Source organism: Onychostruthus taczanowskii, unplaced genomic scaffold, assembly GCF_017590055.1.
Source record: "Onychostruthus taczanowskii isolate IOZ18803 unplaced genomic scaffold, ASM1759005v1 scaffold136, whole genome shotgun sequence".
Taxonomy (NCBI): domain Eukaryota; kingdom Metazoa; phylum Chordata; class Aves; order Passeriformes; family Passeridae; genus Onychostruthus; species Onychostruthus taczanowskii.
Genome location: NW_024498529.1, coordinates 102,784 through 125,539, shown reverse-complemented (window position 1 = coordinate 125,539; position 22,756 = coordinate 102,784). Strand labels below are relative to the sequence as shown.

At 44.1% G+C, this 22,756-nt stretch overlaps 1 protein-coding gene across 17 annotated transcripts in view; it reads left to right on the top strand.

Moving 5' to 3' along the window:
- PPFIBP1 (PPFIA binding protein 1) overlaps nucleotides 1–22,756 on the top strand; it is a 656,824-nt gene that overhangs the window by 538,755 nt on the left and 95,313 nt on the right. The gene's annotated exons all lie outside the window — the stretch shown is intronic.

Sequence of the window (22,756 nt, the reverse complement as noted above, 5' to 3'; positions counted from 1 at the left end):
CATGAGAACTGGTTCATATTTTGATTATTCTTAACTTAGAGTTTCCCTTGGCACAAAAATCAGTGGGTAGATCTAACATGTCCTTGAAGGGCCATAAGATCCAAGATATCGAATCCCCAGTTCCCTCAGTATTTGTTCATTTAAAATTTTCAGGTTTAATTTACCAAACTTAAGGTTTTGGCCATTTCATGATCAAAACAACAGGAAAACTATGAAACTTAACTAAAGCTGGCTAAAAGTGGTCCCTGCTGATGACTAATTGATACATCTCATTAAAAAGGAGGTAGGATAGTAAAGTAATTCCTGGCTTTCCACACTAAAAATGCAGTAGCAGAGGGTTCTGTTATCCCAAGGGTTTGGGGGATATTTGGCAAAAATTTATGGTTGGACTAAGCTTTTAACACTCCTTGGATTCACAGGGTCAGGCATTTGAGCGTGCGCCGCACAGGTTTTTGCAGGGAAATCCTTTGATCCCCAAATCCATGGGAGTTCAAAGCAAAAATCCTTAGGAGCTGAAGGCAAGAAGATGTTTCTTGGGCATTTTTAAGTATTTGGTATGTCCTAAATGTTATGTTTGAATTAATGCAAATTTTCCAAGATTGTGTGTTCAGAGTTGCTGGTTTAGGGATGGCAAAGTCTGGATTTGGATTTGTGGGCACCGAGTGTTCCTTGTGTCAGTTTTAGGTGTGGATTGGTGGGAACTGTTGGAGGAAAGAGAAGGGACTTGAAATGCACAGATCCATTCCTGGAGAAATTATCAGAATGGGAGAAAAGAGGATGTGGAACTGCTGGGGAGCTCCTGGAGTGAGGGAAAGGATCCAAGGATTGGAAGCAAAAGCTGTGGAACAAAGCCTGAAAGGGGGCAGGGGAAGGAGAGAAAGAATCCCTGCTCCAAGAATCCAGCAGGGCCAGGAGAGGATCATTTTCCATCTACCAGCTCTTGGTGAAATCCTAATAATGAAGGTCAAAGGAAATTATTTGCTACTAGGTTTGGAATGAAAAGTGCTATTCCAGAGGGAAATATTCACCTGTTAAAATTCTGTTGGATAAAGGAAAAGAGGGAGGAAGCAGCTGGGGAATTAACATTTTTGACCAAAAATGAAGCATTTTTGGTCAATACAGGGGAAGACATCGGAAGGGGCTCTTAGCTAAAATACACCTCATGGGCACCACCAGGAAAAGCCCCAGCTGCCCTTCTTTCCAAGCTCTGACATTCCAGAGGGGTAACCAGTGGTTATAACATCCATTTATATATCCCTTGGACGGGATGCCCAGTGCTTTGTTGGGAAGAGATAATATTAGAAAATGAACAAATATAGGGATGTAATTCCTGATAGCAAAGCCCAGGGGACTCAGGTTTTAATATTATTCCCAGACCCAACAGAGGGTATCCTGGAGTAGGTGAAAAACACTGTCACTCTGTTGGTGGAATTCCTGAGAAATGGAAAGCAGCAGAAGCAGGAAGAACAGAGCTGGAACCAGACTTCAGCCAGGTAAGGCATACACCAAATCATCTGGAATTAGATACTAGGCAGGGCCAAGAAGAATTAACTACCAAATTTGTACCCCATGGGATACTCCATGAGAAGAGCCAGACTAGGGACTGGGAGCAGTGAGCCTTGGAATTGTCTGAAGGGAAGAAAGAGGGATCCTTTTAGCACAAGGATCAGCTGTCAAACATGGAGATGCTACCAGAAAATTACTCAGGAGTGTTTAGTTCCCAAGCCAGGTTGATCTCCTGCCTCACGAGGCTTGGAAATCTGGCAAGACCCCTACTAAAGCTGGCTAAAAGTGGTCCCTGCTGCTGACTAAATAAGACAACTCATTGAAAAGGAGGGTAGGATTGCTTCAATACTCAAAGCCATCTTGCCAAGATCAGAGTTCTCTGTCCACTGAGGAACCAGCAACCAGCAGGGACATTTCTCCCACTCTCCAGTAGAGACCTTCTCCCTCCACATCCAGGGAGCTGCAGCCACTCAGAGAGCACCAACTTAGTCCTGGGCTGGGAACAAGAGAGGGACAATGATTTTTTTTTTAAGTCATTCCAACCTCAGCGGTATCCAGATCTGGGAGAAAGTACTAATCACACTTCTCACACCACTCAAGGAAGAAAGGCATTTTCTTCCTTCCTTCCAGCTTTGGAAGGTTTCTGTGGGAGCCTGACTACTTGAGCAGTTCAGAAACTGCACATCTGTAAAGCATTCCCATGAGAACATTAATCTTCCCTCATGCCCTTCATTTCTTTATCCCAAATATTTTCCCTGATTATCCACAATCTAGAAAGAAAAAAAATTCCCCTACTTTTCTACCACTGCTTCCCTCATTTTTACTTCAAAGTATTTATTTAATGGAGCTTTTCTCAAGATTCATCTCCACAACTTTCCCTACATGCCCACTACTCATCACTTCATCTTTCTCTGGAAGTGTTCATTCTCTGCTTTTGGAGTTTTGCCTGCAAAATTTTCCCTACCTGTCCACTACACAGTTCCTTATTTTTCCCCCAAAATATTCATTCTGTCCCCTACAGATATATGCACAGCTTCATTCCCTTGGATCTTGTCACTGGTCACCAGAGGGGAAAGATCAGTGTCTGCCCCTCCTCTTCCCTTGTGCTTTGTATACGTTTGATTTGCCAGGTCTTCAGGAATTTTAAGAATACTTTTTTTTTTTTTTAATCTGCAAATGCAGTTCCAGTATCAGATACTATTTTCAGTATCATTGAAGAGATGATAAATTGTAATATTGTGGGCTGCCCACACTTCATTCTCCATGGAATTTGTGTTCCAGCCCCTCTGGTGTTCAGGATGCCCCTTCTGCTGGGGGCAGCAATGGACACAGGCTGACTCCTAGGAAAATTGTTGCAGGAAGAGCTGCCTCTCCTCTTTTGGGCTCCTGCTAGTTCAATTTGCAGATTTCTTTTTGATTTATGGGTTGCTGCTTGTGGAGCTGGAGGAGCCAGCAAAGAGTTGTTTCTTATCTTCTGTCTCTCTGTTACTCATAACCACTTAGGTCTTTATGACAGTGCTCCTTTATGAACCCCCACCTTTAGAACTTTTTAAATGACAACAGTTTTCAGGGCTGCCTCGCTTGTGGTTTATTCCAGTAATTTACTGCCTGCTCCTGGATTGTCTTTAAAAAAAAACCAAAATAATGTATTTAGTCTTCTGTGGTAATTTTTCTATATTTTGTATCGAAGTTCTGTAAGGAATGTGAAGTTTCCAAGTTTCCATACACGTGTTGTGTATGTCAGAGATCACAGGTCATTATTACAGGATTCTTACAGTTGCTTTGGTAAATAGCCATGGGAAACACTCCCATGATGTGGGAGCTTTCAGAAAAAAAGAAAGCTCAAATGGAATGAAACTCCAGATGCAGCTGCAAGAAACATAAGTTTTCCACCAAAAAAAATTTGGGGAGGGGGGCGGGTGGCAGAAAGTCAGGACAGCTACTTACATAAATGATCTAAAATACAATTCTATTCCATCTGCAAGCAAGATACTTGTATGAGTGTGTGGAATGCTGCTCCCTCAGCTCCTTTGGGATAAGGCAAAAGGGGATGAATTGTTTGTTTTTCTCTCTTTCTCCATCTTTGCTGCATTTAAACAAAGTATTTACTCATTCTGGTAAACTTTTTCATCATGGGCATTTTTCTGGTATTCCAGATTTGGTAATAAGGGTTGGTAACTTTTTAAATGGTGAAAAGGATTCCTGACAGCAGCTGGAGGGGAAGATATTTCCAAAGGAATTATTTTCCTACTTAGTCTATTACAGAATTGCTGTGACTGTCCCATCCCTGGAAGTGTCCAAGGCCAGGTTGGATGGGGCTCTGAGCAGCCTGGGGGAGTGGAAGGTATCCCTGCCCATGGCAGGGATGGAACTGGATGGGCTTTAAGGTCCTGTCCAACTCAAGCCATTCTGTGATTCTTACAGGGAGTGCATCTTTAAAAATTCAGAGTTCAGACATTTCAGATTATGGCAGGATGCTTTTCACAGGACAGAACTTCTAACCTGTTCCAGTAGTCCTAAACCAGTCAATCAGGTATTTCTGGATGTGGCACATACGCATGTGGTGGACTTGGTGGAGTTAGGTTTGCACTTGGACTGAACAATCTTGAAGGCCTTTTCTAACCTAAATGATTCTTTAATTCTAAGAATAGGTTACAGATGTGGGTATGGGATAGCCAGATTGTCTTTTTCCCCAAGTGATCAGGGCTTCATGGGTAATTTCATTTGGTCACTGATGGGCAAAGAATTTTATGGCACTGTCATCTGTAATTCTGTGAAATTCCCAGTTTAATCTTGTGTAACAATGAATGATTACACATTTCCTTGTCATTAAAAAATCTGGGAAACATCTTTCAACCCTTCAAATTCATATGGAGGATGAGCTTTTGTTTCTTCTGAAAGTTGAGTTTCACTGAGAATGCAGACCAGAATTTACAAGAGTTTCAATACATCCCAAGTGAACTTTCACATTGTAATTGATTCATACTAACAAAAACTGAGTGCAAACTTGACCCCACTGCACTCAGGGAGAGTCTTTGCCTTCAGCGTGGCCAAGATCAGTATTAAGAATAATTGCAAGGTAGCTGTTAAAACTGAAGTTCAAGGTAGAAAAATTGGCTGGGTGTAAATCCTCTCTGCAGACAGGCTGTATTTTTTCCCTTGTTCTTCCTCTGCAGTTATCATGGCACAGATTTTTGGGCATTTAGACATATACAACTATATATATTTATAATATATATTTAATTCACACAGGCTGCAGATGAGATCATTGTAACAGAACTTGCTTTGTCACATGTAGGCCAGTAATGCATCTCTTAATAATCCAAACTTTCTAAATGTTAAGCTTCTTAGGAACTGAGAGGTTAAAGTCATGTACAGCTGTTAATAATGAAGAAGCAAAAAAAAAAAAAAAATGCAGCAATGCTCACATACTGCACTCAAGGTCAGTGCCACAGGTAATGGCTCAGAGAACAAGTCAGACTCAAAACCAGCATTTGGACAAGAAGTTTGTGTCAAAACAATGAAATTAGTTCACATTTCACATAATTTATTTTGTAGAGCTGGAAATAGTATAACCAATATTTTTTTATAAACAAGAGCTTTAAAATTACCTACTGTGAATGGAAGGATGTTGTTTATTTTTTAAATCATGGAGCATTTTCTTGCAGAAAGATCCCTGCTTTCCTGATGCCACTAATGATGTGATAATGCCTTGCAGCACTGTCTTGAGAAAGCCCAGGGCTGGTTCAAACCAGGCTTTTTGTGTCTGGCACAGTACAGCACCATCAGCACACTAGTGAACCCCAGGAATAATCCAGTTACAAGAGCAAAGCCCACCAGATCAACCTAACTGGCTTCTCTCCCACCACTTACCTCCAGATCCAGCTTGGGATTCTCCACACAGCACTCTCAGGATGATGTAAACATTGCCTAGAAGCTTAATATGGCACATGTTTTAACATAAGTAGCTTTTATTCTGGACTAGCTCTGTTAGAGTTATCCCCATGTTTAAATAAATATTTATACTTGGAGTGTACATGGTAAAATTAAACTCTGCAATTAAATTGCTGCATTAGTTGGTGGTTAAGTGGAGACTTGTGGCAGCATAGTAATTCTGCACTGAAAGTTAAAAAAGAGACAAAGTAAGAAAAACAGGTGGAGCCACAGGCAAAAAAAGAAAAAATTTTTTGGCAAATGTTTATAGCATCTTAACTATATTGAGATATTTGTAAAATTATAGAAAACTTAAATAGCAGTGATCTGCACCTCACCTTCAAGCCTATTTTGATTTTTAACACAACAATTTTAGATGAAATATTTCTCCAAGAAACACACAGGATCGTTAACATTAGGAAAACATTAGTAATATTTTCTTAAGAACGTGTAAACACTAATGAATTGCTGAATTCTTTCTGCATCAGAGACAGCACTTGGGAGTTCACGGGCCTTTTGCTGAAATTCCAGGACAAATATTAATGGTGAGCTGAGCAGAGTTTTTCCTATGGAAATAGGAAACTTAGCTGCAGAGCAAAGCCAGGATAGACATGTGGATTCAGCCATCATTTAGCTTAAGCAAAGCCACACAAAAATAGCTGCAAACTTTACTGAGTAGATGTGCCTCCCCTTCTCTCAGCTGGGGATACCACTTCCAGATTTTTAACTTTGCCTATTGGTTCTCCTTGTTACAGCTATTCTTATCCTTTCTGGGTATTTTTAGTGATGCATTTACTTTCCCAAAGCCCACAAACTGAAAAAAAAAGTCTTCTAGTCTTGCCTGTGGAAAGTGTCACTGTGTGTAGGAATAAATGAAAGATTCCTGGGGCTAGGAGGAGACTGAGGAAGGCAGCACACTCCTGTTCATGAAGAGGAATTAGGCTCTCCACAGAATGGAAACTGATCATTGGGTGCTGAAGTTGGTGGATTTTCCAAATTGGTGGCATCTCTCTGTACAGGTGAATTGTGAGGAAAATTCAGACTAATGGTGGGTGGGGATGTGAGTCACCCAGCTGTGATTGCTCCACACATTCCTCAAGACTTTCTGTGGAAAAGGATTCCACAAGCCTCCCTTGGCTTGTGTTTTCAGTGTTTAATGAAGTGACTGTGCTGCCTCTGGCCAGAATTCCATGAGAAGTGAGGAGTCTGACCCTCTCACACTTGAGAAATATATCTGCTCTCCAGCCACTGGCACATACCTGTGTTATTCCGTATGCAGTAAGTCTTGGTGTAACGATGAGTCCAAATTAAAACAGACACAAACTCAAGACTGACACTTTAGTGTCTGAGTGTTGTCCTACCCCCAGCCTCACTGAGTGGTGTAGCAGTGATAACTCAGTGTCTCACCTCATCTGCCTTCTGAAATAAGGAGGATTCCAATGGGTTTCTACTTAGTCTTTATAATGAGAAACCTGGACTTAATCTGCAAAATCTCATTATCTGGCTTTTCGTTTGGTGTGATTTCATTTGGGGTGATTAGTTTGTGGCAGAATAACATCACTTAAATAAGTGTAGTGCTGGGAACAGGAATTAGGCTATCAAATCTGAAACCCTGCTAAAATAGTATGGGTGTCACTGCTATTTGGAGCTCACTGAATCCCAGTGATGTGGGGTTCACCTAGACTTTGGGAAAGGGAGGTCTTTGCTTCTTAATCTGTTACTAATGCTGAAATAGTATATTAAATAATAATGTATTAAATATATATGTATTCATATATATATAATGTCTTCATATATAATATATGACAATAATAAATAATGATGCTAGTTTGGATCCTCACTTATGTAGCAGGTTCCTAGTCGATGGGTGCTGTGTAGAGGAGTAATTTGTAATTCTTGGTTCTGAGACTCTCCAGGTAAAGGGTAATCCCTTCCACTGGTGCTTCTGAGCGCAGGCAGGAAAGAAAAATGCTGAGCTGAGACAAAGCAAGGTAGGAAAACTCTTGGAACTGGGATTCCTCAGATTTTTGTTTGAAAACCAGGACCCTGGAGCTAACATCGAGAACCCATTTGCTATTTTCATTGGCATGATAAGGCTGAAACCACCAACCATGCAAAGCTCTATTTCTCATAAAGTCCCATGACTAGGTATGGGGCGTGAGTGAACTGTTCTGACTGCAGTAGCTTTGCTTATTGGCAGTGGCTGGGGAGATGGATGAAGTTCAGTGCTTTAAAATTAGTGTCTACAACATAATTTGTCTCCCAATGGTACTGAGAGCTGTTCCTCAGCCTCAGAAGGAGGTGGAGCAGGCTCCATGGGCACACTATGCATTCAAGGATGGGTGTTGGTGCAGATGCTGTTGTAAATATATTAAAAAAAAGGAAAATGGAGGGATCCCTTTCCACTGCTATTTTTATTCTGCCTTGCATCACATATACATGGACACTGAGTTCAGCCATTTTGCATTTTAGACAACAAATCTGGTGTTGGGATCTCTGTGTTTAGTCCTTCAGCTTTGCATCTGGGGTGACCTTTGGTCTTCATACATTATCTCTGTTTCCCACCTGTGAAAAGACAGCCTAAAGCACTCCACACTTCAAAGGCCTTTCCTTGAGAAGAATCGGTTCACTGTTATAGTAAGAACAATCTTAAAGTGCTCAAAGCTGAGGGAAGGCTTCTCCTACCTGGGAAGGCTGCACAGATGGGGAATTAATAATTGCCAGATGTAATTACTGTCAAGCTGAGGCTGCCTTTCTGAGCAATGTACAGGGCAGACAGTTAATGCTATAAGAAAATCAGCATCACAGCTTGTGCTGTAGCCCAGGTATTGGATGGAAAGTTCTTGTCATTGTTAATGAAAAGCCATTTGTTAATGAATTGGTGTACCATTAGGATAAAACAATAATGAGTAGTATCACAGAACAGTGGAGTGGCTGGACTTCAAGGCCTGGAGAAGTCAGTTGTTTCCTACTGCTGACTCTTCTTTCCTGACAAGGAATGCTGCTGCAGCCTCACAGTGATGATTTTGTTGGTAGCTCCTCCTGAAAAGCAAAATAAGCACAATGAACCAAACTTGAGCCTGAGAAGCTGAACTTGCAAGCAGTGACACCCTTTTTCAGCTTGATTAATTAAAATTTAATCAATAGCTGGGACACAGCTGCTGACTAGAGAACCGGCATATGGAACTGATCTGTGATCATCTGAAGAAAATAAGAAGTTGTGCACACATTGGCCCTGCACCGCTGTTACATCAATTGCTGTTTATATTTAAAACTCATCAGATTGACAGTGAGTCTGAGTTCTTACTGTGACTTGACTTTTGAAGGTTTTTGGAGAAAAGGGCATGTGGAGATGAGCTTTGTGCTATCTATAGGATTTCCTGTCTCACAATAGCCCACCCAGCTGTCTTCTCTGTAGCTGAATATTCATCCCCAAGTAATGATGCACAGAAGATGTAATTCTGCAATACAGCAGAGTGCCAATGGCAGCTGTAGATTTGCTGTCCCCCCACGTTAGTACAGAACACAGAGGTTTCAGCATCCCGCTACAAACAATTGTGTGGTCAAAGCACCCTTCTTGCAGGTGTACCTGGCTCGTTGCTGGGCTTGTACTTGTAATTGTTCCTTCAAGTGATTTTATCACGTTCCCTGTGGTGTGCAAAGTGTAAATTAATGTAACAATCAATTCAAACCTCTCAGGCTGAGAAAGGCTTGAAATCTCTTGGAGAAGGTCATCTGTAGAAATACCTGATTCTGCACATTTCTCTCAGGGGGATGGAGCTAACCTCTGTTTTGCTCCTGGCCTTGATCACAGAACAGATGGAGCTGGAAGTGACCTCTGGAGATCACCCAGTCCAAGCCCCCTGCTCAAGCAGGTTCACTTGGAGCAGGTTGCAGAGGATCACATCCAGATGAGTTTTGAATGTCTCTAGAGAAAGAGATTCCACACTCTCGCTGGGCAGCCTTTTCCAGTGCTCTGTCACCTGCACAGTAAAAAACTTTTCCTCATGTTCAAATGAAACTTTCTGTGTTCCAGTTTGTGCCCATTGCCCTTTGTCTTATCACTGGGCACCACTGAAAAGAGCCTGTTCCCCTCTTCTTGACACACACACTTAAAATATTTGGACATATTGGTAATATCCCATCTCAGTTGTCTCTTCTCCATTCTTCCTCATCAGCTATTACTGTCCAGACAGCTACTATGAGATATATCTTGGATTAAGAGATTATTTCAAAAATCCCAGCTTTTACTAAAGGAGTTTCCTGAAGTCAGGACTTCCAGTGCCTTGTTTACAGCCACTCACTGAGCTGAGCAGTGCTGAGTCCTCCAGAACATATTCACCAGGCAGAGCTCAGATTAGACCAGATGGTGGTCCTGATTACCAGAAAGTAAGTGGGAACAGAAGATTCACCGTGGTGTGCACAGAAGAAGCTGGGAATATGCAATGAACCCAAATGTCTCAGAGGGAGATTCTCCCTGGTGCTGCACCTGCTCCCCAGGCCACAGAGCCAGAGAAATCACAGCAGTGGCATTGTCTTCCTCAGCATCTGCGCTGGTATTGTCACCACAGTCTCGTTGAACTGACAGACAGGGATAGCCACAGAGACAGGTAAATCCCCAGTGAGGGCACCGGTGCACACACAGGGAAATGTTATTCCAGAATTTGTCCTCGCTCCAGTTCAGAAATATCCCCTGCAGATCTGCCTGCTCTGCTTGGTAATGCTTCTCTTTAAAATATCATTCTGTGCTAGCTTGACATTTCCCCCTCCTGCCAGCTACAGAGCTGGTCTAGAAAGCTGGAGGGGCCCTTTTTTTTGTGAAGTGGGAGCATTCAAGCAGAGAGGCAGATCTGCTGCAGGGCACCAACAAATAAATGATACCAGCCCTCACAAAGCAGAGTGCAGATGGAAATTTCAGCTGTCACAGTGATATTCTTGTTCCTCCTGCACCAGCACGGTATTTACCTCACCAAGATAGAGGCACTCTGATGTCCTGCAGCTGTAGGTTCTTGCCTTCAGAAGCTGCTTGTGTAGGTTTCAAATCTAAGACAAATACCTACAACAGGTTACAACAAGGGATGGAGGGGAAAGACAAGCATAATGTGACTGGAGGTTGCCATTTTGTCTCTTGGCATCTCTTCTTGCTGTGATTTGTTTCTGGGTTTTGTTCAAAGATACATTATCTTTGTGTGCTCAACCCCCTCCTTATCCTGCCCTGCTGGAGGAGCTGCTGTCCCTGGCCCAGCCCTTGTGAGGGATATCAGGACAGGTATACCAACTTTTTCCACAGTCCTGGAGTCCCTGGAAAGGGTGTGTGTCCATCTGAGGTTCACATGAGCACAACCCCTCCCAGTCTGGAAGTGTGTTATGCTTGTCCCCCCTGCTGGCTTCCTTCCAAGCTCCTTCCTCTCATTCTCATCCTCCCCACAGCAATAGCCCAGGGAATCTCATTCAGCCATTTCACAATAACACTGTATTGATGCTGGAAGTTCAGATCATTATTTACAAATATTACTTCCCCCTGTGACACTCCAAAAGCTGCTGGCAGGCCTGCATGGCACTTGTGCCAGCTGCCTTCACAAGGAAAGCAAATTCCAGGTTGATCAGTCTCGAGACCTGGGGCAGAGAAGGGGATGTGAGCTCAGAGCAGAGCAAAATCTCACTTCTGACACCCCCCTTTTGGGAATGCCATGGCTGCTTTTGGGTTGGATGAGACAAATATTTTGAAACTGCCTGAAACCCATGTTGGTTGAAATCACCTGGGGCCCGTGTCAGTCTCCAGCTCTCCTTTGATGCGTGTCTTCCAGCTTGTTAATGCAGGAGCAATCAGCTGCATCATTTTTATGGGAAGCAGGAGGGCAGCTTGCCTTAATGTTTTCCTACATGCCAAACATGTCATGCCTGACATGTTGAATTTTAAAATGCCCCTACACACTTAATGCAGCTTTGGTAGCTCACTGTGGAGGCCCACACTGATTGCTGCAGCCTATAGGGATTCTGTTGGCTGAGTGTCAACAGGGGACAGGAAAGACCTGTGATTTTTAAGTCCTTTTCCCATCATACTTTATCATAAGAAACACAAAGTTTGTCCTGTGTTACTGGAACATTCCCATGATCTCCTGTGTTTGCAGGAGAGGGGGAGTTCAGTTTGTCCCCTGCAGGGACATGCCTGTGTATCAATGTTTATTTATTAATTATATTGACTAACCTGGCAGACCATTACAGGCATGCTGTCCACAGAAGAACCCATGCAAAGCTCATCTCCGTATCTTTTTCATAAAGCATAGCTGATTTAGACAGATCATTTACAGGTGGTGAATCAAAGTGCTTGCTGCTGGTCAGTACCCCTCAAAACCTAATCCTGAGGAGAGGTGGCACTTCCATTCCCTGCTTTTATTCACCGTTCAGCCAGGAACACAAGCTTTTTGTGGGTAGTCCCCAGTTAGTTTCTCAGCTTTGAACTTATTGCTATTTCTGTTTCAGATTATTCAGCTTTTTCAGCTCCAATATCCTTTCTGCACATGTAGAAAAATTCCTTTATCAAAAACTGGTTCACTGCAGCCAATTCTTCTTCCAGATGTTCCATCAGCTGGACTGATTTTGTGTTCTTTAGAACTTTAGTAGCAAATGTTCATTATTTTCACCCTGAATTTAATTTAATTTTAAAATATATATATTAAACTTACCTTTTATACTTGATGCAAAAATTTCACACTTTATTTTAAATAGGCTTATATGTTAAGTATGCTATTGAATTATTAGTGAATCCAGCTTAAGCGTTTACTTCTGTATATGTAAAAATACAGACATATGCTTTAAAAGAAAACAAGATTTTTAAAAATCCTCCAGTCTAAACCCCTGATTCCCAAACATTAAAGGGGACTTTTGTGTTTGAAAAACACTTGCCAAAAGATAATGATTCCTTCTGACTTGTTTTATCTTAAAAGGGAAAATATCATTCCTCAGATGCCTGAGATGGACTGAAGCATCTTTTAATGTCCCCTGCATGTGATTTGTGTAGAAATTAAAGGCCTCATATAGTAATTTCCCACCTTTTTTTTTTTTTTTTTAATTATCAGGTGGTTTGTGTACAAATATAGTAGTGCTGTATGAAAGTATACAAGAATTAATCTGAGTAAGGGGAAGTGGAAACTAAATTATTTGGAAATGCTGCAATAATTATTTCTAGAACCCAGGATTAGAAAAAAATACCCTCAGCACTGACTTTGATCACTTACATTTGAAACTTCTTTAAAGAACCTTTGTAAGAGAAAACTATTCTTTTAGGAACCAAAGCTGCTTTACTAGAAGATGCACATGGCTGTTCTCTGAAACTGAAGCAGACCTTCTGCTCTCGGAGGCCTTGGTGAAACCTGCTTGGTGCACTCTCACCACTGTCTCTTTAAAGAAGTTCTCAGGAGCTTTTGACGGGAAGACAGAACACCATAGGACCGCTCATGCAGGATCCCTGGTGCCTGTGCATTAGCAAATTGGGCATTAATTGGGCTTGTAAAGTTTGGCAGGAGGCATTTAGCCAAGCAGACGTGACCGCTGCAGGTATTGCCGTGAAGCCGAGCTGCCAGAGGAGGTGTGGCTCCCATCCTCAGCAAGGTCAGACTTGGGATGTCATTAATCTCATCTGAGATGCATGTTTGCTTATCTGCCCTTATGTTGTGCTCGCCTGCTTCCTGTGCCTTCCTTTTTCTGCTGCACGAGTCTGACCTTTTATCACTCACAACGTGTGTTGCATCCAGGCTGTTCTTTTTGTCCTTGTGCAGGAGCTGCAGTGGCAGCAGGACACATTAAATGGACACAGAAGGTACAGCTGAACAAGACAGAGGGACCCTGCAGCCTGGCAGAACTCCTGTGCTCTTTGTCCTAGCCTTCACCTCCTCACTTGGTCTTCGTCACCTTTTCCAGGCTAATCCGTGGATGAACACGTGCATTTCCATGAAATAGCTTGATGTTTACATTGTGATTTTCATATTATTTTGCTTAGCTGCTGTTCTTGGAATATTTGCTTTCATGAAAATCCAAAATATCCATCTCTTCATCTGAAATGCATTGCTCTGTTTCTCTCAAAATGTTAAAATCAGCTCTTTGTTAGGGGTGGAAGTTAGAACATTTGACCAGCTTTAACAGGGACATTGTTGAGTAAGTGCAATCAAAAAAGCAGAAGAAACCCTTCACTGTGAGGGTGGTGAGGCCCTGGCACAGGTTTCCTGGAGAAGTTGTGGATGCTCCATCCCTGGAAGTGTTTCAGGCCAGGCTGGATGGGGCTCTGAGCAACCTGGGATAGTAGAAGGTTTCCCTGCCCCATGGCAGGGGGCTGGAACTGGATGGGCTTTAAGGTCCCTTTCCAACCCAAACCATTCTGTGATTTGGTGACATCCAGATTTCAATTGTGTAATGACTTCAGTGAGGCATTTTTGCAACGGAAAGAGGCAACTATTCCTCCAATTCACAGGCAGACAACTGAAATTCAGTCATCCTGCACGCCTTCCAGCAGGAATGCTGAAGGGTGATTTTAGTTTTTACCCCATTGTTTGTCTCATGGATGGTCCTCAAGTAATTTGATTTAGGTATAGAATGTAAATATTTTATTTTTATAGCCTTAGTGAAGTTCTAGTTATAAACTATTCCTATCAGCCATACTCACTCAGACATTACTTACTCCCCACTTAAACAAAATCCCTTTGTTTCTTCTACTTATCCTTAACACAAAAAGACAGGGCTCAAAAGTGAAGTGGAGAATAAAGATAATTTTGATGTCTTTTCTAACCTAAAAAATAGGTATCTTCCATGAATGAAAGTTTTATTCTCCACATCTATGGAGAGGGGGAGAGAGAGAGAGAGAGAGAGAGACAGGGAGATCAAAACCAATAGTACCTAAATCGATGATCACCATTTCTTTGTGCTCCCTTGGAGCTGTATTTTCCATGTTTGTCTCTTCTTTCAGGACAAAATAATCCCTATATTCTGGCTGTCTGTCACTTTGCTCAGAGCATAGCAAGAACCCTGCTGACTGATACAGTGAGACAGCTCAGTGACTACTCCAGTCAGCCCCTAAGACTCTCCTTATCACTTCTTGTCTCTCCAGAGCAGAAGATTCCAGCAATCTCAAGTGATTAACTTGCTTAGGTCCTGCCACCTGATTGACTCAGCTGGGGAGCCTCGTTTGGCTTCCCACCTCAGTGAGTCACCAGCAAAAGGCATTTCCAGAGAGGTCAGTCCAGGAACGAACAATGTGAACGCATCTCTTGGAGATGGGAAGAAAACGCAGTTCCTGCTCCCATCTGGGCAGGATGCTGTCGCCTTCCTCCGCGGCCTCTCAGCCCAAATATTTTAGGAATGTCTGAAGCTCGTTGTTTTCCCCTCCCCAAGACCACTTAAAGCCTGAGCCCAGGGCCTGGCTGGCCAAGCCGGCTCTGACACTGCTTCATTGTGTGAGCTGCACAGAGTGGCTGTAGTTGTTGAGCTGCACAGAGCGGCTGCGGTTGTCGCAGCATGCAACATCTGCGCTCAGCACGGCTGCTCCTGCAGGGAATGCTTGGGGGGAATGAACCCTTCGGCTGCTCTGCAGCACCACAGCCTCACACTGTTTGAGATTCCCCTCAGAGAGGTGCTTCATGGCTGTCCCGGTGCTGGGGGGATTTGGGGAGTGCCTGTCAGCCTGGTTCTGTCAGGACTGTGCAAAACCACCATGAGCAGCACTTCAGGTGGTTCTTCATTACCAGCTCAAAGTTGATGCCAAGAACAAACCAGGAGATGTGCTTGGGTATCTGAGAAAATCCAGGAAAATATTCACACAATTCCCCAGGCAATGGGATGTGGAAAGACATTTTGAAAGGAATGAAAGCAATATGTGTTCAGTGAAAACTGAGAGTTATCCTGGTGGCTGGAGAGCAAAGCTTAGGTGTAGGATGTCATCAACAGCCAGGCATGGATGAATGGTGGCAGTGAGGTCAGCTGTGATTAACAATGTGCATTGTGCAAGGGATGAGTTTGGCTGTGGCTAGAAGGCAGGTCTCCTCCAGATTAGGCAGATGCTACAAAGAGAGTCTCTGGTAGGGTTGTTATATCCTGCTGCCTCCAGCATGCCTGCTTTGCTCTGATAACACTTTGCTGTGCTTCACAGACTCGGGTATGTGCCTTTCTGTGCCAGCCACGTGTGTGCATTTCAGTGGAGAGGTGCTTATCTGGGACATTCCAGTGTGGGGGCTACCAGGAAAAGTTACTGCTGGCACCTCTATGCCAGTTCCTGACTCCTCTGCTGAACATTTTGTCCTGTGTTTGAAGTTAAACACTTTGAGTACCCAAAGGGCTTCTCTTCAGCTCCATCGAATACTGACTATACCAGAAATCCTCTCCTGAGTGTGAGCAACAGTTATCTGCTGATACTGAAATTGAGAAAATACTGTAACAAGTACAGGTATGTGAACCTAATGAAGATTTCAGCCCAGTTAAGGTGCACTTGTACCTAAATTAGTGAGTGGGAGACCTCCAGGGAGAGGAAAAAAAATGTTTGGTAGACCTGCAGAAATTTAAGAATGTAAAACTTTCTCAAAGTGTAACCTTTCCTGTCCTGCTTTTGATGACAGCAATGATTCAGAGTAATGGGAAGACAATGGTCTGAAACACCCAATCTTTTCAAGCAGCTGTGCTATTGCCATGGTATGGATTCCTCCAACTGACCCTGATGTGATTCTTGCTCATGTCAGGAGGTTTTCGCTTGCTTACATTTTACATAAAATATGCAGCATCTTCTGATTTGTAACACTACTCTTTGTGATTTCCAGATCCACACTGACACATCTCTGAGGTTCATGCTGGAGGGGTTTCTCCAGCTAATTACAATTTCACCCTCATAGGTATGTGAAATTTTATGGAAAGCTTCCTTGTCCACTGGAAAAGGAACTGGAGTTTGCTTTTTCTTGATTTTCAGGGGTTAATTAGACAACATTCCAGATCAAATACACAAGACTGATCATCTGAAACTGGGCACCTGGAATGGTCCCAAGTGCTGGGGCAGATTGGTCACTTCTTAAACGACCTTCTGCTTTTTTGGAGGTTGAAACCAGAAATTTCAGGTCAGAGAAACTTTAGACCAGAAACTTTGCAGCAGAGCCAAGACAGGACAGCATCTCTTCCATCAGTTCAGCAGCAGGTTCAGTGTGCAGGGCTTTTCCTCGTATTTTCAAACACTGTGGGAAGAGCCAGGGATGGAACAGCTGAGGTCAGAAGTTTGCCTGTTTTGGGGGTACAGTTTGGGAGCATTTTGTACTTCAGCTGCTCTAGATTATGAATCCTTTGGGCATCAAATCTCCTGTCCTTTTTAGGAGGGGATTGGAGGGGAATTTAAACATGAGGAGAAAGGTTAATGTATGAATTTGACAGATAGAAATTGTTGTGCAGTGCTTTGTCCCAGGACTCAACATGGTGTCACACTGAAGCTCAAGGCCAAAACAGTTTGCTATGTTGGGTATTTAACAATCAGGATATTCAGGTAGGTGAAAACCAGGACAGCTTTCACAGCCCAGCTACAATAGTTGGTCAGAAGAGCAACTAACAGTTGCTCTAACAGGCTTCTAACAGTAAAACTGTGCTGCTGCTGAGAGAGTGAATTCCAGCTCCCTCATGTGAAAGATGCTCTCAGGAAAAAAGCACCATTTTCTCTGCTTATACCTCCATCTGCACAAGGTGCTTTTGCTGGCACAGCTCTGCCTTCAGAGGATCTTATCACAGCCCTGACTGACACAACTGTGCCAGGAGAGTCAGTGGTGGAGCCCTGACCTGAAAACAGCCTGGCTTAGCTGCGGGTTAATAGCTGGCTGGGAATAAAAAGAGGGACTCACTGAGTCCACTTTCTGAGCTGTCCTGAAGTGAAAGCCATGCACAGCCTGAATGGAAAAACATTGTTCTTTGGGAAGGAGGTCCCTCATCTCTTTCAGCTATTGTATTTTGGGGAACAGGTTTGATCTAAAGGAAAACCTTTGGGACCCAACAAAGTGCTGAAATTATTTACAAAAAGTTCTTAAGAATTGGCTATGATGTAAATGGCTTGTTATTGTCTTTCAGTGCCTTCCTTGTGAGCTAGCACTGATAGAATCACAGAATTATAGCATGGGTTGGGTTGGAAGCCACCTCAAGGATCATCCAGTTCCCACCCCCTACCATGGGCAGGGACACCTTCCACTATCCCAGGTTGCTCAGAGCCCCATCCAGCTTGGCCTTGGACGCTTCCAGGGATGGGGCAGCTACAGCTTCTCTGGGTACCCTGTGCCAGGGCCTCACCTGGCCCTGAATAGGTGAAGAATTTTTTCTTAAAATCACCTATTTTGTGATAGGGATCTTGGAGCTCATCTGCTCACCCCAATGACCCTGAAAATTAACTGCACTAGGACATTACTCCTGGCTGTGAGTGTGTGGGAGATGGGATGTACCACCCAAAGAAAATCCTGTTAGAAAGTGCACTCGGCTCCTTCAAAATGCTTCTGACAGCTCTTGAAATTCTGGGCTTAATGCCATTTATTGATTTGTAACCACGGAGATGGTGTGTGTTCCCAGTGCAGTGAGGGAAAAGCTCTTTTCCTTCACCTCCTCATGGAATGAGCAATGCTGGAAAATACTCTTACTCCTTGTAACCTCCCCAAGCCTTCACAGGAGGGAAGCAAGTTGTTTGCCTTCTCAGAGGCTGCTGCATTTTCACAAAGGTGGAGAAAATCAACCATTCCTTGCAAACCAGCCTGGAGCAAAAAGGTCTACGCTATTCTGGGAGATGAGAAATCAGCACAGCAGAAAGCCTTATCAGAGATTTGTCTTAACTTGCAAAGGTATTTTCTTTGATGAAAGAATCCAAACAGTTGTTTGAAATGTTCTGTCTGCTAAGATTAGTTTTCAGAGATCTCTCTCATGCCATCCTGAAGCCCTTCTGCATTAGGTTTTTTAATAAACACCTTCACTTTCTGAATTAAAAATTCAAAGTGCACAAAAAACCAATCAACGGAAAATTCAGTTCAAAAAACAAAGGCTGAAGAATAGCGGATCCTTATTTGTTCTGAGTGCTTGTTCTTGGGCAAGTCCAAGCCCAGCTATTCCAGGAAGGATGGAGTGCTGGAGTGGGATCCCTGTGATTCAGCCTGGTGTGACCTGGAGTGTGATCAGCACGCACCCATCAGCTGACAGCAAACTGGTAAGTTTTGCTGGAGAATTGATGAAAATTTAAGGAAAATGGGCAAAAAGACCAACTGCAGAGCATCAGAACCATACGTAAACACCAAAGTTTTGAAACAGAGGTACTAGAAACAGAAGACATCAAAGAAACCCATGTATTTTTAAATTGCCTTTCTTTTCTCATAGTCTGAAACTTAGTCCTGCTGTTTAACATGAAGCACACTGGAACTGTGTGGACAATGTGACAGGCTGGTAACTTGCCAGAAAAAAAGTGGTTTGGATTGACTTGTCCTCTTTGCAAACTGTGCTAAAAAAGCAAATTATACCTTCCCACTTTTGCTAGGAATTCAAAATGTTTCATGTTTTCAACATGTCACCAATACTTTTCCCATTTTGAATGTAAACTTCCACTTCTCTGCATGTTATGGTCAGAAACAGAGCACAAGCAAATTGTCTTTTCCATGAACAAAACATGAGAAGTTTTCTCTTACCCAGCGCTTGGAGAAGGGATGGGAGGAGGAGCTTTGAGTCAACTCCAAAAAAACCTGAGAGTTAGTTGGCTGAACCCCTTGGTCTGTTACTTGTGTGGCTCCACTCCTGAAGGAGCAGCATCTCAGGCCTTTCTGCCATGGAGCTGGTAAAGCCAAGGCTGGTTTTTGGTGTGGCTGCGAGGCTGTTGATGGAGTGCACTGAGTCCCTTACACTGTATAAATGAGAGAGTAGTGCTCCTGCAAATGTAGCAAGGATCACTGTATTAGAACTCGCACCATGTTTATCCTCAGCACTGAGGCAAAGTGCTGGCATGGGCACACTGCAGATTTAACCGGGGTGTCACTTGGTGCTGCGGTGCTACCTCCTGCCAGCTGCAGCACCGGGCTCGCTTCTCGGGGGCTGCGGCCATACCTCTTCCCTTGCCAAGGATTCGGGGGATCTCGGGCCCCTTCAGCGCAGCGCAGACCGGGGACATTCGTCGGGATCCCGAGGTGGGCAGGAAAGGCCGGGTCCTGGGCATAGCACCCTGGGCTGCTCCAAGGGAGATGGCGGAGTCATGGTTCCTGGGGGTGTTTAAGCCCGGACGTGTCGCTTGGTACCAGGGTGAGGTTCGCGCCGTGCTGTTCAGTCACGGGCTGCGTTGCATGATCTCTGAGATCTCTTACAACGTCAGCGATGCTGTGATCGCCCGTGAGGGGCACTGGCAACGCGAACACTCGCACCACCTCCCGCATGGCCAGCCCCGGCAGCAGCGACGGGCGGTGCCTCGGCCGGGCGGGGCAGAGCGGCGGCTCGGGGCCGGTCCCGGGGCCGCGGGCGGAGCGGGGCGGGCACCGAGCGTAGCGGCGCGGGCGGGACGGCGGCATGGCAGGTTGGTTTGGGAGGCGTTCTAGAAAGTAGGAGAACAGAAATTTGCTTCAACTCTCTGTTTCAAATGCAGCAAAGATTTTGACCTCTTCTTCTTGCTTTTGAATCCAGCCCAGGAGAGGTGAATTACAGTTTCCTTGCCTCATGCTTACTGCTGATGTTTATGCCCATATGTTTATTTTAACATTTACTATAAATTCCCACCCTGGCTGAGTGAAGACAGGGTGATTATTTAATAACAGCTTCAGAAGTCACAGGTAGCCCTTTGGAGATGTCTGGCTTGCAAGTATTAACCTTTGCATCATACAGAAGAGGCTCTGTACTATTCCCCAGAGATTACATCTCTTTCTCTGAATTTGGAAAAGTCAGCAACTAATCCAGAATGAAAACCTGGTCATCTTAGAGGTCAGTGTTTCTCTTGCCATGTTTGTTACCTGCACTGGTTGTGTGTTTCCATTTTGAAGTGACTTCAGCAGAGATCACGATAAGTCCTGACATCTCTCAGTGGGTCTCTTGTGGAATCTTTGCTTTGGATCTCTCCCTCCCTAGGGAGGGTGCTTAGCTGGGAACATACCTTGAGATGCAGGGAATTATGTATTTTTATATTCTCTCCTTTTTATTCCCCTTCCTCTTGCTCACAAATTGACCTGTGTGTTGACTCAGCTCATACTGAAGACAGTGGCTGTTTGTTACTTTTCTAGTAGTGCTTGCTGCCAAAATAGTACTTTATTTGTGCTTAAAGGATGGACTTTTCAATTAATGATTCAGTCGTCACACTGGATTCACAGTTGCTTGCTCAGGCTGTGTGTTGTGCTATGGGTATGTACAATTTCCTGGTGTCCTTTAGCTTCCAGAGCACTTTGTTCTTCTGTGACTCCTGCAGTACATGAGGAAAGTGTGCTGGGTTAAAGCTGTCTCCTTTTTCCATTGGCTGTCCTTCTGTTTCTGTTAAAAGGCTAAGATAAACCAATTGTGTAAAAAGCTGATTTCTTTCCTCAGTGGAACTAGATTTAGATACAAGTTTTGCAGCCCATTGTAGGCAAAACCTTTGTATTCTCTGCCCCTGCCTGGGTCATCTTTATCATTAATCACAGAATCACAGCTTTTGTTAGGTTGGAAAAGACCTCCAAGGTCAATGAGCCCAACCTTTGACCAATCCCCACCTTGTCACCCAGCCCAGAGTACTGAGTGCCACATTCAGTCCTTGCTTGGATACCTCCTTGGATGGGGACTCCAAACCTCCCTGGGCAGCCCCTTCCATGCCTGGCCACCCTTTCCATGAAGAAATTCCTGCTGATGTCCAACCTGACTCTTCCCAGCACAGCTCGAGGCCGTTCCTCTTGTCCTGTCCCTTGTTCCCTGGGAGCAGAGCCTGACTTCCCCTAGCTGCACCCTCCTGTCAGGGAGTTGTAGAGAGCCAGAAGATCCCCCTAAGCTTCCTTTTCTCCAGGCTGAGCTCCTTTCCCAGCTCCTTTGGCTTCCCTTCATCAGACTTGTGCTCCAACCCCTTGCCCAGCTCCGTTCCCTCCTCTGGACACACTCAAGCTCCTCAATCTATCTTGAAGTGCCAGGACCAGAACTGGACACAGCACTTGGGATGAGGCCTCCCCAGTGCCCGTGATAGAGGGACAGTCACTGCCCTGCTCCTGCTGGCCACACCATTTCTGACCCAGCCCAGCAGCCATTGGCCTTCTTGCCCACCTGAGCGGGTGTTGGATGATGTTCAGCTGCTGTTGACCAGCACCTCCAGGTGCTTTTCTGCTGGACACTTTGCAGCCACTCTGCTCCAGCCTGGAGCAATGCAGTGAGGGAGGCAGGTGGAGAACTTGGAAAATGTTGGGCTGTGTAGTCTAGCTTTGCCAAACCAATGTATCTGCTGGCTGTGAATCCTGTGAGCTCTTGCCATGGAGTGCTTGGTCCCTTTGTGTTGACAGAGCTGATAGTTCTGGAGAGAGCTCCTCACCAGAGCTGCTGGCTGTGGGGGAATTGTTTGTGGTAAGGTGAGGATGCTCCTGTTCCCTTCTGCGCCTCTGCCTCATTAAGCAGTGCAAGTTGTGTCAAGGAACAGCACGAGAGGCCACTTCAGCAGTCTCTGGCTTGTGGTGTTTGAGGGGAGATAAAAATAACAAACCCAGTGACTTTAAGCAGCCCTTTGCTTACATTTTGATGGTAATCTCTGTTCCAGCAGGCACAATGTTGTAACTCTTGCATGAATAAAATCCCCTTGCCAAATGGTACCTGTGCACAAAAGGCTCCGAGGTCAGGCGTGCTGATGCAAAAGTTAGTTTGCACTTGCATCTCTCTTTATAGGCTTTTCCCCTAAACATCAGTGGAGAAATGAAGGCTGAGACTGGAGCTGGCTGCTGCAGCATCTGAACTCCAAAGTTCTCTGTGCTGCCAGCCAGCTGTCGAATTGTGTCACAGATGGGAAAAATCTGATAACCACTAGTGTGAATCAGAATTTTTTAAATCCAACAGTTCTCATGGCTCCAAATGTGATAGATCTGGGAGAAGAACTTTGCTTTCTTGCTTTGTTACAGACATGGCAAAATAACAGGAAAGTACAATGGTCTAGTCTTCCCTGCCTTGTCTTCAGATGGATCAGTTCTGAAGCAAAACCATAGGGAAAAACAGGGTATATTTTATATGTCAGTGTAGAATTAACCCCAGATAGTTCATAGTGGTTGTGAAGGGAGATACAACACACACAGTTTATGGTTGGTAACAGAAAAATATCTGTAAAAATAACTGTAAAATAACTGTAAAAGTATACAAACTGCCAAAC